At 40.1% G+C, this 17,749-nt stretch overlaps 1 protein-coding gene across 8 annotated transcripts in view; it reads left to right on the plus strand.

Annotated features, from left to right (window-relative positions):
* The first annotated feature begins 437 nt into the window (after nt 1–437).
* LOC144980859 (long-chain-fatty-acid--CoA ligase 4-like) overlaps nt 438–17,749 on the plus strand; it is a 64,944-nt gene continuing 47,632 nt past the window's right edge. Inside the window, exon 1 of one of the 8 annotated variants that reach the window (XM_078928735.1) lies at nt 438–1,028. The gene's annotated coding sequence lies outside the window, so the exon portion shown is untranslated. Of the gene's footprint in view, nt 1,055–1,183; nt 1,220–8,038; nt 8,537–12,469; nt 12,608–16,865; nt 16,996–17,749 lie in introns of those variants that run through there. The other 7 variants (XM_078928732.1, XM_078928739.1, XM_078928736.1 and 4 more) reach the window with 7 other exon arrangements.

Consider the following 17,749-nt stretch of genomic DNA (forward strand, 5'->3'; position numbering starts at 1 on the left):
GAATGGAACCAATGAGAACATAAAAATACAATATTCCAATGGACATAGATTAAGAATCTAGATGCCCGGAGTACATTTCTACAAAGTCTGTTTAATGTTTGTTTTTCATGTTTTTGTGTAACATGCTTGAGGTTCAAAGGTCATGAGATGTCCACTTAGTGATACGTCCCAATAATGTATGAGTAAAATAATGTTGACATGAAAATTGAAGCAGAGGGCTGAAATTTGGCATACACCAATCTTTTCATGTCTAGGTGATACATTTAAAAAATCAGCCTGTTTGTATTATTGGTTTTTGAGCTATGATACGTCCATACAATGTAGGATTTGGTGAGAGTCCTCTTAATGTGTCCGAGACACGTATGTGTGTGTGTGTCTCACACACACACATCATTATTATTATTATAAGTAATTTATTTTAGAATCTTACAAAGTTATCGTAACCTGATCTAGAGAATCAAACTAATCTGTACGATGTTGCACATAAAGCCTGGGCCGATAGTAAAGAAAAAGAGCAGCCGATCTCTAGCAGACGAAACACACATTCAGTGATCCGCGCCTATTTCGTGACACACAATTTTTCGGCTGATACGCAATGAAATGCATTGTTGTCATGGAGAGCGGGAGGGAAGAGAGAGCTCTCTAAGCGTTAGCTTATAAACTCTCTGGTCTCATAGTTCAATTGGGGTTCTCCTCAGTGTGAACTTAGTCTGTGGTGTGAACTAAGAGAGAGCTTTCTGGTTCTCCTTCTTATATTAAAAAAAAAGAAAAAAAAAAGAAAAAAAAAGAAAAAAAGAAAAAAAAAAGAGAGAAGGAAACAAAACAAAACAGAAGCCGAGGAGGGATTTTTAACCCGAAACACCAAACTTGAGCTCTTCTTGTGTGAAGTGTTTGAAATTACATTGAGGTTACCGGAAACCAAAATTCACACACCCACCTTTTGTTTTCATGTCGACGTCGAACATTTCCAAGTCAAAAGTCAAAAGTGCATTTCGGATTTTCACAACCTACGCGTCCTTGCACGCAAGGTCTGACAGTTATATTTTGTTATCAGGTGAATTATTCTATGCAAATATCTAATCTTGGTGAAGCAATACATTTAGTTTTGCCCTTTGTACCCGAGACGGACAATGACCTGGTATTCTTTTCGGCCGTAAAAATGTCTGTTCTGTTCTTAGACTGAGACTCATGACTTGACTCAGTGACAGTTTTAGTTAAGGTAAAAGGCAACGCATTGTGCTATGGACGAGGGAAGGATATAAAATCTGATGCTGACAGTCAGTTTTGGTGGGCTGAGGTGCATTGACACTCTTTTTGTGTTAAGACGTCGGACTCTGCAGTTTTCGTTTTCACACACGTATTTTGTGGATGATGGCAAATGAAATTATATTAAAAAGTTAAGATGTTAAAGTATCACGTGCCGTCACAGGAAAATATGAGCGAGGCCTTCCGACAGCTCCTATATCCCCAGTATTCTTTTTTATTTTTTTTATAATGTCTAGTAGGGGATTTGGGAGGGGAGAGACTTTTGTAGGGATCTCTAGCCGTAAACAATCGTACGGCTAGTGACCTTGGCAATGGTCATTCCTACTTCCGCTCTGCCTCGTCCCGAGCTGACCCGGCTCATATAAAGCCAAGTGGACCTCTCGATTTAGACACACTTACCGACACACTTACCTACAGACTTACCTACACACTTACCTACAGACTACCTACTGCACACTTCAAGCTCTACACTAAACTATCTACCATACCATATCTGTTGCGACCATACCTATCTACCATTACGACTAGCTAGATTCAGGGTAAGCTATATTTTTATACTTTAACATTATCTATTTAATATCTAGTTTTAACTCAGTAATTCCGTGATTCACCGGCCATCTGGACCCATCCTAGCCATGGAGTCCTACAGCCAGAATACCGAGTTCTGGCAATCACGGTAGTTACTACAATGGCGTCACGAGCGAAAACTTTTTTCTACTTTTTACATTATCCATTTTATTACTTCCTACCGTCGTATTTCGTTGAATGGGATTTCGAATTTCGTTGATTTTTACCGTGTGAATACTTCGTTATTTTTCATCATGTATTTTCTACACTATAATTCTTATATTCGATCTTGAATGAATTCTGTGCTGTGATATTGGTGATATGTATGACCACGCCCCCTTCCCTTTTCTTTCAGTTGTAGGTAATTTCAGTTCGTGAATTTTGTTTGATCGTGTCAAGGTCGTCCTTGTCCTTGACTCCAAGGTCACACCTGTCTGGTGACCTTGTAGACGGTGTCATGTTTCATGATTTTTAAAAAAAAATTTTTTTACATTTGATTTCTTTTTTAATCTTTTTACTTTTTTTGTTTTGTTATTGCCTATAACTGTGATTAGTGATAAGTTTATATCTTTGGTAATTTATTGTGAATTCTTGTGATTTGCTTTGTCCTTGACTTGACTTTGTTTACTGCTTATGACTGTGATTAGTTGAATTCTTGTGATCTGATCTGTCCTTGAATTGATTTTGCTTGTCCAGTGCTACATTGTGATTGTGGTTACTCTTTCTATTGATTTTATTATATATCTTCAGTTATTCTTTTTCTTTCACACACCTTCCTCTTCTGAGAGGAAACCTTGGTGATTTGTGAAGTTCATTTTTATATTTTTTAAAGTCTGTTTTTTTTTTCTTGATTTGTTGTTTGATGATCACTCGGGCCCGGCAGCATGGTGCGGTGAGATGTTGGAGCATGATCCGACCATGGCCGCGGCCTTGGGGAGTGGTCTATCTTTTACCAGACCGTACCTATTTTTATATTTAGTATAATTTTGATTTATTGTTTGATGGCTACTCGGGCCAGGCAGCATGGTGCGGTGAGATGTTGGAGCATGATCCGACCATGGCTGCGGCCTTGGGGAGTGGCCTATCTTTCAATAGACCATACCTTATTTTTTATTTAGTATTTGTATAATTTTGATTTATTGTTTGATGGTCACTCGGGCCAGGCAGCATGGTGCGGTGAGATGTTGGAGCATGATCCGACCATGGCTGCGGCCTTGAGGAGTGGCCTATCTTTCAATAGACCATACCTAATTTTTTTATTTAGTATTTGTATAATTTTGATTTATTTAGTATTTGTATAAATTTGATTTATTGTTTGATGGTCACTCGGGCCAAGCAGCATGGTGCGGTGAGATGTTGGAGCATGATCCGACCATGGCTGCGGCCTTGAGGAGTGGCCTATCTTTCAATAGACCATACCTAATTTTTTTTATTTAGTATTTGTATAATTTTGATTTATTGTTTGATGGTCACTCGGGCCAGGCAGCATGGTGCGGTGAGATTTTGGAGCATGATCCGACCATGGCTGCGGCCTTGAGGAGTGGCCTATCTTTCAATAGACCATACCTAATTTTTTATTTAGTATTTGTACAATTTTGATTTATTGTTTGATGGTCACTCGGGCCAGGCAGCATGGTGCGGTGAGATGTTGGAGCATGATCCGACCATGGCTGCGGCCTTGAGGAGTGGCCTATCTTTCAATAGACCATACCTAATTTTTTATTTAGTATTTGTATAATTCTGATTTATTGATGGCTACTCGGGCCAGGCAGCATGGTGCGGTGAGATGTTGGAGCATGATCCGACCATGGCTGCGGCCTTGAGGAGTGGCCTATCTTTCAATAGACTACACATGATTATTTGTATGTTGCTTGTCATGGATTTTGATTTAATAGTTCTTTGAGCATTTAAATTTTGATTTATTGTTTGATGGTCACTCGGGCCAGGCAGCATGGTGCGGTGAGATGTTGGAGCATGATCCGACCATGGCTGCGGCCTTGAGGAGTGGCCGATCTTTCAATAGACCATACATAATTACTTGTGCATTAATTTTCTTCATTTTGATTTGTTGTTTGATGGTCGTTCGGGCCGGGCAGCATGGTGCGGTGAGATGTCGGAGCATGATCCGACCATGGCTGCGGCCTAGGGAGCGACTATCCTACAATAAACAACCCCATGTTATTATTGATCATTGCTTGTGGTTTTATTGGTTGGAGGTCACTCAGGTCAGAGAGCATGGTGCAGCGAGATGTTGTAGCATGACCTGACCATGCTGTGGCCTCGAGTGACAGACCAGCCAATAGATAGTGTTAGTTCCCTAGGTTTGCTTTCGAGTGGCCACTGTGATTGGGCAGCATGGTGCAGTGACATGTCGGAGCATGTCCTGACCATGGCTGCAGCTGTGGAGATGACCACTCGGAAGCAACCATCTGATGATAATTTGGATTCACTGAGTTTGATGGTCACTCGAGCTTGGTGGCCAGCGCAGAGAGATGTTGGTGCATTATCTGTTGCGACCAAGGTTCGAGTTGGAGGACCTAATTCTCAGTGAATCACATGATACATATTGTGATGTTCATGCTCAGGTCGCGCACCATGGGTCAGTGAAGTGTTGGTGCACGACATGGCCATGACTGTGACCTGGAGCAATTGCTTTGTTGTGAAGATGTGTAGATTGTTGTTATCATTAGATTACTCTGTGATCTTTACTCTATTATATACAAATGCTTCATATATTATATTTTTACATTTGCTTGCTTTGGCATGAGCTTGGCCTAATTATATTGTTTTGGCTTCATGCTTGTGCTAGTTTTATTACTTGGCTTTAAGCCCGCTCGATTTGTTTTGTGCTTTTAGCTTGCATTGATTGCTTGCATGGCGTAATAGTTCCTTGAGGTTACACTATAATTTGCTTCTTTGTTACTGACACTGTTTCCCATAGTCTATTCTCAGAAGATTAGGATAATCGTGCCAGTGAATATCATCATGGTGAATAAATTCTAATGGACTACTGCTCTTTTGAGCAGCCCATGGATTATTGTCTCTGGGCAGACTGCCAGACAGTTCGTCCTGCCCTATCAGGAGAGTATAGATGACCAAGAAAGACTTCTGTAGTTCCAAGAACATCATTAAGTTTATGCAGCCTCAGGAAGCCAATAATTATTAATTTACACTCATGGTGCCCAAAATGGAAGATACCTTCACTGATGCTCCAGAACCCAAGGACCCTTTCGATACCGACGACCACTGCTGATATAAGAAATAAGGAAGCCTTGGCACTAGGAGACAGTGGGGATTCGAACCCACCACCAGAGTGCAGAAATGTAAAGAAGCCCCACCATCTAGACTGCATTCAGGACGAGGAGGGGCCTATTTGAATTCAACAAGCTGCCATTTGGACTCTGCAATTCTATAGCACCTACAGCAGAGTAATGGACCTCGTCTTGAAGGACTTACACTGGAACTCTGTCTTGGCCTACTTGGACGACATCTGTGTACTGGGGAAGTCCTTCCAGGACCACTTCAACAACTTGAGGGAAGTGTTCACCAGACTTCGTGCCTTCCGGCTGAAGCTCAAACCCAGGAAATGTGAGCTCTTCAGGAAAGAAACTAAACTTCTTGGTAGGAAGGTAGGAAGAAACCAGTTGTCTATGACAGAGGAATCAATTGCCACTGTACGGAATCGGCCAGCACCTACGTCATTAAGGGAATGGAGAAGTTTTTGGGCTTAGCTAATTACCACCGCTTCTTCGTAAAGGATTTTGCCGGAATATCAGAACCCCTCGCTCGACTTCTGAGAAAGAAAATTTTCATCTGGGGTGATGAGCAGCAGGCAGCCTTTGAGGAGATCAAGCTACGCCTTACTTCCCCACGGTCTTGGCCATTCCCACTACGACAGGCCACTTCATCCTCGATACTGATGCTTCAGATTGCGCCATCGGAGCCGAGTTGATTCAGATCCAAGAAGAGGAAGAGAAGGTGATTGCATATGGGAGCTTCACCCTGACACCCCTTCAGCGGCGCGATTGCACTACCAGGAAGGAGCTACTTGCAATTGTGCGCTTTACCAATCACTTCCGTCACTACCTCTTAGGCAGCGAATTCACTGTATGAACGGATCATCGCTGCCTTACTTGGCTCATGAACTTCAAGAGGATTGAGGGCCAACTGGCCCGATGGATCGAAGAACTCAGTCAATACAACATGAGGATAGTTCACCGCTCTGGTTCACTGCACATGAATGCTGATGCCTTATCTCGACCTCCCACGACGGACACTTGCCAACAATACCGTCCTCACAAGGCGTTATCAGAATTGCCTTGTGGCGGATGCGCATATTGCACCCGAACACAGGAGAGATGGGGAACCTTTGAATCAGAAGTAGACAACGTCGTCCCCCTCGGGTCCCCTGACACAATTGTCACTGGGTTGGATATTATAAACGAGGGCGAATGTAGGACACAGCTCAGAAGATTGGACGACACTGCCCGAATGACGTCAGGAAGGAACTGCACTATCCCCCTCGGGTCCCCTGACACAATTGTCACTGGGTCGAATATCATAAACGAGGGTGGACGCAAAGTGCGACAGATCAGAGGATCGAACTACTCTACTCGGATGACGTCAGGAGTGAGCTGTGCTGTCCCCCTCAGGTCCCCTGACACAATTGTCAATGGGTTGAATATTACAATGAGGATGGACACAAAATACAAGTCGTAAGACAAGACGACTCGACACAAGTTGGCCTTGACGACATTGACATGGAGGATGTCAGGAAGCTGCAGTCGGATGATCATCACATGACCCACCTGCTATTATGGTTGAAATTAGGAGCAGACCCAGAAATGTCGGACTTGATGTTGCCCGGCCAGGAAGAAAAGTTCTACTGGGTGCACCGCAACCTGTTCTTCCTGATCGATGGAGCCTTATACAGAAGAGACGAAGGCCCACGAAACCTCCTTGTCATACCTACGCCTTTAACAAATTGATGTTAGGAAGGAATTGAGCACACCGGTGGAATTGGTTATACCAGGGAAACGTACAAACCCACAGTCTCCTGAAGATTATGTCAACTCTCTACAGCAGGGGTTAGAGATAGCCCACGAGACTGCGAGAACCACCCTCCGAACTGAGCTCAAGAGGACAAAGAGGGACTACGACATCAAAGCCCACGTCCATTCCTTCAAGAGGGGACAGGCGGTTTATTACCTGGTTAAATCGAATGTGAAAGGAAAGTCCAGCAAGCTGAAACCTGTATGGACTGGACCAGCCATCATCTCCACGGTCCTGACCCCCACCACATACATTGTCAAATTCAGGAACTCGGAGATTAAGACAGTCAACCATGACCACCTTAAGCCATGTTGGGACCGGACTATCCCAGCCTGGATCCGAAAGGAAAGGGAGGCCATCGAGTCTGGCCAGGAAATTACGTACTGTACTTGTGGAAAGCCGGACGATGGAGACCTCATGGTTGCGTGTGACAGGTGTTTCGACTGGTTCCACGGCAGGTGTGTCAACCTGACGAGGAACCAAGCGAGGCAACTGAACACTTTCATTTGCCCATCCTGTTCTCACTGATCTTTTTCTTTAATCTCCGCAGATGACCTCTTTCTCACGGGATGTGACCCTCTTCCGGGATTTCCTGCGGTTCCGAGAAGAGATGCCGAGAGCGGCCGGCAGGCGCTCTCCTCCGGGGCGTAACTCGGAGCACGCGATTCGGAATCGCAGGCAGCCCTGGAGAAATTCCACTAGATGCTCGAGGACTCCTCCAATCACCTCGAGACTTGGGAATAGATCCCGGACCTCCGCCGTCGCCTCTAACTCTAACCAGGAACGGAGGCCCCGTGACCGTAGGAGACGGTCCCGCTCGCCCCGTCGGGCTCACAGAACTAGTACCCCGGCCCGACAGAGCCGCGATCGGCCTCCCAGCAGGCATAGGAGGGAGGACCAAGAGCAAGCCGACCGCCGAGACAGATCTCGCCGCCGCCGGGGGGACTTCCGCAGCCTGCGGAATCAGCTTAAGAGGGCCAGGCAGGAGCTGGCCTCCCTCCGGACCGAGGCGGCTGAGGTCACCCGTCTCCGGGAGGAGAATAAAAGAATGAAGGAGAGAAAGCCCTCGATGGAGCTGTCCCTCCACAGCTGTCTTAGACAGCTAGATGCTAGGGCGAGCAACCGTGCAAATAGTTATTTTTGCCCCTGCCCCAGGAAAGGGCTTTCCTTTTATTTCAGCCCTAAGTAAGGGCCTTCTTTATGTTTTGTTCGGCCCTAGGAAAGGGCCTTCATTTTTATTTTACCCCCCTTTTTTTGTTGCTACGCCCTAGATAAGGGCTCCTCTCCTTTAGTTCACTGTAATACCGAGAGCTCCAGAAAGGTGCAGGTGAGTACCCCACATCCAGCCACCCTGCCCTTTTTGAGGGGGGAGCAGTGTAGGGATCTCTAGCCGTAAACAATCGTACGGCTAGTGACCTTGGCAATGGTCATTCCTACTTCCGCTCTGCCTCGTCCCGAGCTGACCCGGCTCATATAAAGCCAAGTGGACCTCTCGATTTAGACACACTTACCGACACACTTACCTACAGACTTACCTACACACTTACCTACAGACTACCTACTGCACACTTCAAGCTCTACACTAAACTATCTACCATACCATATCTGTTGCGACCATACCTATCTACCATTACGACTAGCTAGATTCAGGGTAAGCTATATTTTTATACTTTAACATTATCTATTTAATATCTAGTTTTAACTCAGTAATTCCGTGATTCACCGGCCATCTGGACCCATCCTAGCCATGGAGTCCTACAGCCAGAATACCGAGTTCTGGCAATCACGGTAGTTACTACACTTTTAAAAAAAGGCTGCGGTTATTCAGAGTCGACTCGGAGTAACTGTCTACAGTTATTCAGAGTCGACTCTGAATAACTGTCTACGGTTATTCAGAGTCGGGGAGTCCACTCTGAATAACTGTAGACAGTTGACTCTGAATAACTGTCTACAGTTATTCAGAGTTGGGGAGTCGACTCTGAATAACTGTAGACAGTTATGAGTGATGAACTTCCAGTTACCAACCACACGGTTTTTCTGGTTTTTTTCTTCTCTCCTACCTCTGTTTAATCCTACGGGAAAAAATCGTTTTACTTTTTGGTATTTTCTTGTCTCTTCTGTCATGGCAGTTTTTTGCATCGGTGATTTGCATTGCAGCCGCAAAATTTGCAATTTTTTGCAAATTGTCGCGATTTTGAAAAAAAAAGAAATATTTAAAAAGATATAGTGGGGACCAGTGATGATAATCTTCCGCGGATTTCTGGGATTTTAGGATTTGTTCATAAATGTTCCGTTGTTTTTGTCATGTCAAACATTTTCTGCTCAGTGGTAGTTCAGGGGGAAAAACAATAATATGCCTTCTATTTCTATCATTTTTTGACACCTCTGCTCAGTTGCATGAATTTTGGTGACACTCCTTTATTTATGACGTTAGTCTAGACACGCTGGCGCCAAATGTCAAAGGCAGCACAAGACACATGGTGGCCATGAATGAGAAGATGACCGAAAGGGAAGGGGATGGAGCAAATGGGTGTAAATATTTGTGTACTTTTTAGCTGTAACATGAAAATACATTCATTTGACTATTTTATAAGGTTTATAAGCGTGTCTTTTTTTTTTCTTCCTTTTTAAGTTTTTTGTTTTGTTTTTATTTGATTGTTCTGAATTTGTTAATAGAATTCATTACAACTTGTGTCTAATTATAAAACATTAAAAAAAAATAAAAAATCAATTCATTAATTCTCTCTCTCTCTCTCTCTCTCTCTCTCTCTCTCTCTCTCTCTCTCTCTCTCTCTCTCTCTCTCTCTCTCTCTCTCTCTCTCTCTCAGCCACCCTTCTATCTTCATATTATGTTTATAGATATCATTTGGTAATAGAGATAAGTTAGGCTGATCGATTTAAGAAATGATTGTTTATAAGCTAATTTAAATTTGCTTTGTTGATGGAATATGTTTTGCAATTGATTAAAGATTCTTATTTATAAGCGACTGAAGTTGAAAAATCGCCAAGTTTTAAGAATTTGGCACTAAAATTGCCAAAGTCACAAAATAACCGTAGTAAACTGGTATCAAATTGAAAGAAACTCATCTCGCAAGAACTCAACTCGATAATTCGATAGGCTACTCGGCTCTAAATATCTGTACACATGGTTATCCAGGGTCGACTCTGAATAATCATCTACAGTTATCCAGAGTCGACTCTGAATAACTGCCTACAGTTATCCAGAGTCGACTCTGAATAACCACTTCGTAAAAAAAAGCCCCCCCCCCCCCCCCACACACACACACAACTAGAACATTATATTACAAAAATAATACTGGGGATGTAGGACTCCTAAGGAGCCATTTTTTTGTGCCAAATGGACGTTTACCAAAGAATCTAATGAATGGAATGGTTGAAAATGAAAAGAAGTATTCTCATTCTAATTCTCTATTCTAGAGAGTGGCTCTATTTCTGATGAATAGTGCAGGGGTGGGTGAGGGGGGGGGGGGGGGGGGGAGAGGGAGATAAGCAACTGGATGTAACAAAAAATGATTTTATTTTGAGCTGGTCAACTGACCATTTACACTCTACTGACTTTAGTCTTTGAGACAATGTTTATGAACGAGGGTAGGGGTAGGGGTGGGGTTGAGTGCATGTCTTTTTGCTCTGGTTAGTAGATTGCAATCATTTTATTTGATATTTTGAACAATACAATAACGTCATTGCCTCCACCCCATTCCCATCTGTCTTCTTGTAAAAATTATTTATTAAATGCACCCAAGCCGTGCTTTTAGATACATGTTTCACTGTAAATGGAGCTGTATCTGTTATCTACTCATAATTTTATTCAGGTAACTGCTGGACTCTGGAAAAATTGATCATTTAAATCAATCTGTATTTGAAAGACGAGTTTTCTGGTCAAATTTTTAAACACATGATTTTCCAGAGTCCGACTTTGGAATAATTTCACAGAAGACGCAGTTGAAGCACATGATTAAGGACCATTTTACAAGAATCCTTCAACATATTATAGAACTATGTCATGCTGAATATCGTTTATGTAAAAAATGCGACAATACACCAAAGGTGGACTCCAAGTAAAGGAAGAAGGAGAAAAAGAAGAAGAAGAAATGATCTTAAGCTGATTTGATGACAACAGAATGGTTTGATATGAAGTAAAAAACAATAAACTTGAGCATCTTATTATATATTGTATATTTGGCAAATTGGATTTTTTGTAACACTAAGGCTCCGAACCCAGATGACCAATCATCACCAAATCTTGCATGGTGTTTTTATTAATGACATAAAAATGGTTTGCGTGTGTTATGAGAATGATTAGATGTTATGATGATTCTATAAAAAAATCAAATTTGTTTCGTTGATCCTATCAAAAAGAGATGCCATCTTTTTTAGCATGTCGGTTGTTCAAACCTTCCGTTTATGAGTAAGGCAATGATTAAGCGGAGAAGTTGTGCGGTTAAGCGGAGCGATTATGTTTTCAAATATTCTGTTTTCCTGGAATGTGTAGTGTATAAGCAGAGTGTGTGATTAAGTGGAGTGAACTATCTATCTGAACTACTAGAAAGAGCTAGAGTAGTTCTTCAGAGCCGTAAGACCCATGGAGCGGGAGTCTATCCTGGTTTCTATAGCGTGAAGCGGACAATAGCAATTGCTTGCTACCCTTTGGATAGGACGCTAGTCTATCGCAATATCTAAACTACAATATTGTTTTATCATTGACCTTGATTAGTCATATCAGAGAAATTTCAGTCTTGTGAGGTCAAATTGTCTCCAACCTTACAGACGAATATTGTATAAGTATAAAGATAAAGGAAACTGGGCCAAAATATGTGTCGTAATCGTCTTACTTTACAAACTTGCTTTACTCGGTGAATCAGCAGTGTCTTGTCTTGTCATAAACATCAAGCAGTGTTAAGCATGGTCAGTGACCTGATGGGTGACAATGATCATGAAAATTCAAGTCCCAATGTTGTGTCTTTGGGAAAGACACTTAACACACATTACTCATGCGGTATATATGATATGACACTCGTTTTCGGATCGGAAGGCCCTGGGTTCAAACTTTGCCCAGTGCATAATTGAGTCTTTGGAAAAGGCTCTTTACTCACATTCTCATTGTACTTGGTGAAATATCGCCTAACAGGCGTCATCTCTCGTTCTTCATGTTACCTGTTGCTGTTGGTCAGGGATCCCTTGTAAAGCGCTTTGAGCACGTTTAATGGATATTGCGATATATAAAAGCTCAAGGTTTTTTTTTTTCTTTTTTTTTTTTTACCCCACTCGGCTCAGTACCCGACTATAGGCAATGATGGCTATTGTAAGACTGGTTCCATAAATAGGTTCCATAATATAGCTTCCAAGGGAAATAAGTGAAACATTGTGAAGCCCATTGAGCATGGTTGATGCTTGGAAATGCGCTATATGAATGTCCATATATTTTTGATTTTCTTAAAAGAACTATAGTATCAACTATCAATTATCACCAAGACTGGGTGATAGTCTTATCAGACACTTGACTCACAAAATCAACAACACAGTTCAGTAACAGTAACAAAAACTCTTTTATTCTATTTTAAATCTCATTCATTCTTTGGTGAATCCGTGTACAAGGTATTAACTGCTTGAGTTCTCCTGCACTCCAGGATTCAATCCGTATCCGTACTTGAATTTTTCAATTCATCCTCTCAGTTTTGATTTGATTATCGGAATCTCAACTGTAAGTTTAGTCTTTTTTTATTTATTAATTTTTTTTTCAATAATTCTAATTTTTCATCAAGATTTTTAAAATGTTCAAAACTTATCTTATTTTTTCACGACACTTTTTTTTCTATGAGGAATAGTGTGTAGATATTTTTTTGGGTACCTTCTCTTGTCAGTTGACTGCTTTTGGCTCCTTTTCAAATCACACATCTATTCTCACTTGACTTCCAACTTGTAGGTAGTTTCCTTGAGATCTGTAATTAGTGCTGCTTTACAGTCATGGTTTCTTTACTGGATTTTTCAATTTTGGACAGATGGTAGAAAAACAATAATGAAGCTCCACTTTATCTTGTTACGGCTATGTGGTCTTGTCATACGACACTCGCTTTCAACTGGAAGGTCTGGGGTTTGAGTCTTGCTGTGAGCAGCGCATAATTGAGTCCTTGGAAAAGGCCCTTTGCCTACATTTCTCTGCCAAGTTGATACATTTGTTCAAATTTTCAACAGTATGCGATTAAGTAGAGTTGATTGTAGTATGTATGAAATGTGTTGAGAGTGAGAGCAGATGATGTAGTGACAATGATATTTGTGGAAGTCTCATATGATTATCTGGATGATAATGTTACATAGTCAGTCAATATTTAGTAAACCAACACCTAATAAATAATTTTGGCCAGTAATAAAAAGATTTTATTTGGACCCTAGTGAAATAATAGAGGGCTGGAAATAAATAGAAAACCTGAGGCAAAAGCTAACGTATCAGATGGAGAGAAAGATAAGGTGTGTACACTTGACTCATATGTAAGGGTCATATAATATGAGTCACATTTACTCACTTTATCTTTCTCTCCATTTTATTGGCTCATTTAGGCGCTTCTAGTTTTTGGTTTTACTAACCTATCAGAGAAAGTTGAAGCAGCAGCCAAGAGGTGAATAACATGTGTTGTGTTTTAGTTTTAGGTTTGGTTTGGGCTTGGATGAGATGGATTATAAATTTTTATACGATGAACATAACGACCGGTTGATTTTTTTTTGGTTTAGACTTACTTACTTACTTATCCGAACCAGCGACAACCTGAGCTCTAGCCCTTCGGTCTTGTGCCATGACGTAGAAGTTAGACGTATTTTGTAGTTGTTCCAGGTGACTATAAAGTGTGTTACTGATGCTTGGATTTGGTGGGAGGAATGTGCATTTCGAGTCTTCAAGAGGTTGACATTCAAGCAAGTGGTGTGTTACTGTTTCATTGGGGTGTTGACATAGGGGGCAGGAAGGGGATGTGTCTTTTGTAATTTTGCTTAAATGGCTGTTGAGCGGTATGTGTTGTTTTCTTAGTTGAAAGATGATGCTTTGCTTGTATAGACAGGAAGATGACTCATTTTATTCATTTCTGCTAAGGTGTATACAAGTCGAAAGTTACTTCTCTCTCACGAAAGTAAATTGTAATACGAATAATACATAAAAATAGTTGTAATATATATTACAATAAGTTTTAGAGGGAATGGATGAGTTGGCAAAGTGATTTGGCATTGTATTTTGACCAAGGATATTCCGGGTTTGAGCTCAGCTTCAGACAATTTCGTTTTTTTTTGTTTTATTTTTCTTTGACAAGATTATTAATCTCTAATTTTCTTCCTTGGACAGTTTATGGTAATTCCTGCTGACATTAAAAAAAAAAAAAACTACAAAAAGACTAGAGCTTTTATATAGCGCAATATCCACTAAATGTGCTCAGAGTGCTATACAAAGGGTCCCTTTGAATTCATACCGCAACCACCATTGAGTACAGACGATACAAGTTATTTTGCATTTTACTTTATTTTATTTATTTTCCATGTTAATTTGTGTAATGTTGTCCTGACGAAGGGTTTGTACCCGAAACGTCCATTGTCTGTTTTGTTCCCATACGAAGCCTCTCCATTTTCACTCTTTTTCGTTTGTATACCACAAGACCGCATAGCCGCACTATAGTTTTCGATAAACTACTCTCTAGTAAGTTGGATAAAACTTACCTAGCCTTATTACAGCAACAGCCTTATCTGGTCGTTCAATGGTGACAGGTGTTAAATTCCAGGGCAGCATGAACTCTGGTCCTCTTAACTTGAATCAATAACTACAAACTTTGATTTCAATGTTTTGTTTTTGTTCCTCAAGGACAAAAGGTCTTTGAGGTTGGGAGTTTATACTGGTCTGTGGAGTGTCTTAGATTTTGAAATCAAATTGTTCACCCACACGATAATTGGTAAACTCGTACTTAGCACTGGACTAGTGTCGTATCCAAAGGGTAGCAATCAATTGTTACTTTCAGTTTAATTTAACATAATTGAATGCATACATGAAATCTGGTTCTCCAGAACTTTGAATTAATAGCAAGAAACTTTGCTTCTCCTGGTTTCATTTTGTTCCTCTAAGTGTCTATTATTATTATTATTATTATTAAAATTATTATTTGATATAGCGCCAATATCCACAAATAGTGCTCAGAGGTGCTTTACAATAGTTTTTTTAAAGTATCACACATGTTCATTCATTCAGTCTATGGAGTAGGAAGTAAGCTTTTAGTGGTCTCTGTAATGTCATAAGTTTATAGTGGTCTCTGTAATGTCATAAGTTTATAGTGGTCTCTGTAATGTCATAAGTTTATAGAAGTCTCTGTCATATCTTTAAGTTTGAAACTGCTCTGTCCACCTACCAGTGATTGTGTAAATTAGTCTACTGGTGGGCTGAGGATTAACCGGTTCAATCTTCACATTTCTTCAAATTGAGAAAAATTGATTTAAAGTTTATTTTTTTTGTTAACAACTGTATATAAACTTCAGCCACTCTTTTGTACATTAATTTTGAGCCAATATCCCAATTTGAACGAAATGTTTATCAGAAGAAGTTCTTAAAAATCTGACTGTAATGCATGTATTTATAGCAAAGTATTCCAAAAGTGGAGATAGAACCAGTTCATCCTCAACCCGCCCAACAATTATTATAATTGTTGATTTCGGTTTAGCACTACAGTCATATAATTGCCTGCAGGTGGGAACAAATGAAACATTGTGAGCGCATTTAGCAGGGTGACATCATTTCAATTTCATTTTGTTTCCCATTACCACTCATTTTAATATTAAATACACTTAATGGCACTCAATCATTTTGATTTTCTGCTCCTCAATGTTGGACTTCATCATCATCATCATCATCATCATCATCATCATCATCATCATCATCATGATCAATGCCTTTTTCACCTTGGGTCAGGGTATAGGCCACAGACAAACAGTTTCCATCCCTCTGTCTCTTGAGCTAACATAAAAATTTTAAAAAAATCTAATTCCATGTCTTATCACTTCTCTGTATACCAGCTTCGTTTTGTTGGAATTCCCTACCAATATTTCTGAGGTCATCCCATTCCATTCAAAATTTTAAAACACAACTAAAAAAATTAACTTGTCCCAGATGTGACCAATGAATGATTTGTTTGTTTACGTATTTATTTATTTATTTCTCTTGATACTATGTGTGGATGTAAAGTGCTTAAAGTCCATTTAGACCGGGTAAAGCGCCGTAACATGTGCGGTTTAATATTATTATTATTATTATTATTATTATTATTATTATTATTATTATTATTATTATTATTATCAAAACATTACACATCATTATAGTATGTTAATGGAATATAGAATTGACATTTGTTACCCAAAATCGTGGTAAACATGTAGTTCACTCCTGCTAGTCGTCTCAATAGCTCAGTTTGTAGACCACTCGTTTTACACATAAAGGGACCAAGATCGATCCAAAGTGAAGTTGAGATTATTTTACTATTCCCAACCCCCCTGTCCACTCAGCAGTGATTGGAAAGCAGGGTGTATTCAATCGGGTGGAAAGTACTTTGCAAAATACCAAACGGTAGCAAGCAGTTGATATTGTCAATTTTACGCTATAAAAACTGGGTGCTCTAATTTTAATTCTATAACTTTTTCCTATCCCATTTTCTTCTTTTTTACTGACACTGATATGACCTTAATGTGTTGCAAGCGCTGCCGTACAACACATTAACTCCCTCGAGTTCATATGCATGGAAAATTGAACAAGAGCTGTTAGATTTATCGAAGCTGATAATAAGACAAAATCTAATGTAAATGTGTATTTATGTCAATCATGATAAATGGATTGAGATTGTCAATGCTTGAGACGAGAATAGAAGGACAGGAAAGTAGACCAAGGTTTTCAACATGCTTGCAGAAAAATAACAGCTAATGTCACTCACATTATCTGCCGTAGTAGAGAACAGGATATTTGGTTTGCAGACTAGTAAGATTTAAAAACCGTGAATAGTCACTTTTGTTTTAATTGGCTATATCAAGTTAAGAAATTAAGGAGCAGGCACTGCTCTAAGATAAAGAACTGAACAAGTGTTTATGAAATTGGCTAGCTGTTACAAAAAATTAATTAAAAAACCCAAACAAATAAGCTTGTGGGACAGTGTGATAGCTTGTGTCCGATGTGGTTTTATTTTCAGGTCTGATAACCCGGAGTATTATGGGCCCATTGCTGTAATGGAATTACTTTAGAAACAATAAAAAATTTCTTCCTTTTCAACGTGAAATGAGGCCTATAACTGTGTTTGGTTAGCAGACCTGCGAATATGTGCATGAAGTTTGTGTCCATTATTAGATTATAATCATTGTGACTGTGTTTTTCTGTTTTAAAAAAAAAGTTTTTAATTCATTTCAGCAATTGACTTGTATTTGTATATAGACAAATTGAAGTTGACATCACTCGGGTCATTGATATTGTTTTTTGCCATCCGCGTTTATGAGTAATACTCACTAAACTGTATTAACCAGACTATAAATGTTTAAGGTTACACATCGTTTTGTGTGTTGATCCATTATACTTCTGGATGGCAATGTTGTGAGCTTCTAACCAAGCGCATACTATCTATAGTTGTCTTAAACACACTCTCCTGCTAGTTGTATGGTTTGTACTTGTACAGGTGGTTGGAATGTGAAATTAGGTTAGGAGTACAGTGTCTCTGTGGACAAAATAAGTTACCTAACTGTTTGGTTACCGGATTAGTTGGAATCTGGATAGCTCAGTTGGTAGAGCACTCGCTTCACACACAAAGGGACACCGAGATTGATCTTGGATGAAGTCGAGATTTTT

Source organism: Berghia stephanieae, chromosome 10, assembly GCF_034508935.2.
Source record: "Berghia stephanieae isolate SIO BIC M18660-M18661 chromosome 10, UCSD_Bste_1.3, whole genome shotgun sequence".
In the NCBI taxonomy this organism is placed as follows: domain Eukaryota; kingdom Metazoa; phylum Mollusca; class Gastropoda; order Nudibranchia; family Aeolidiidae; genus Berghia; species Berghia stephanieae.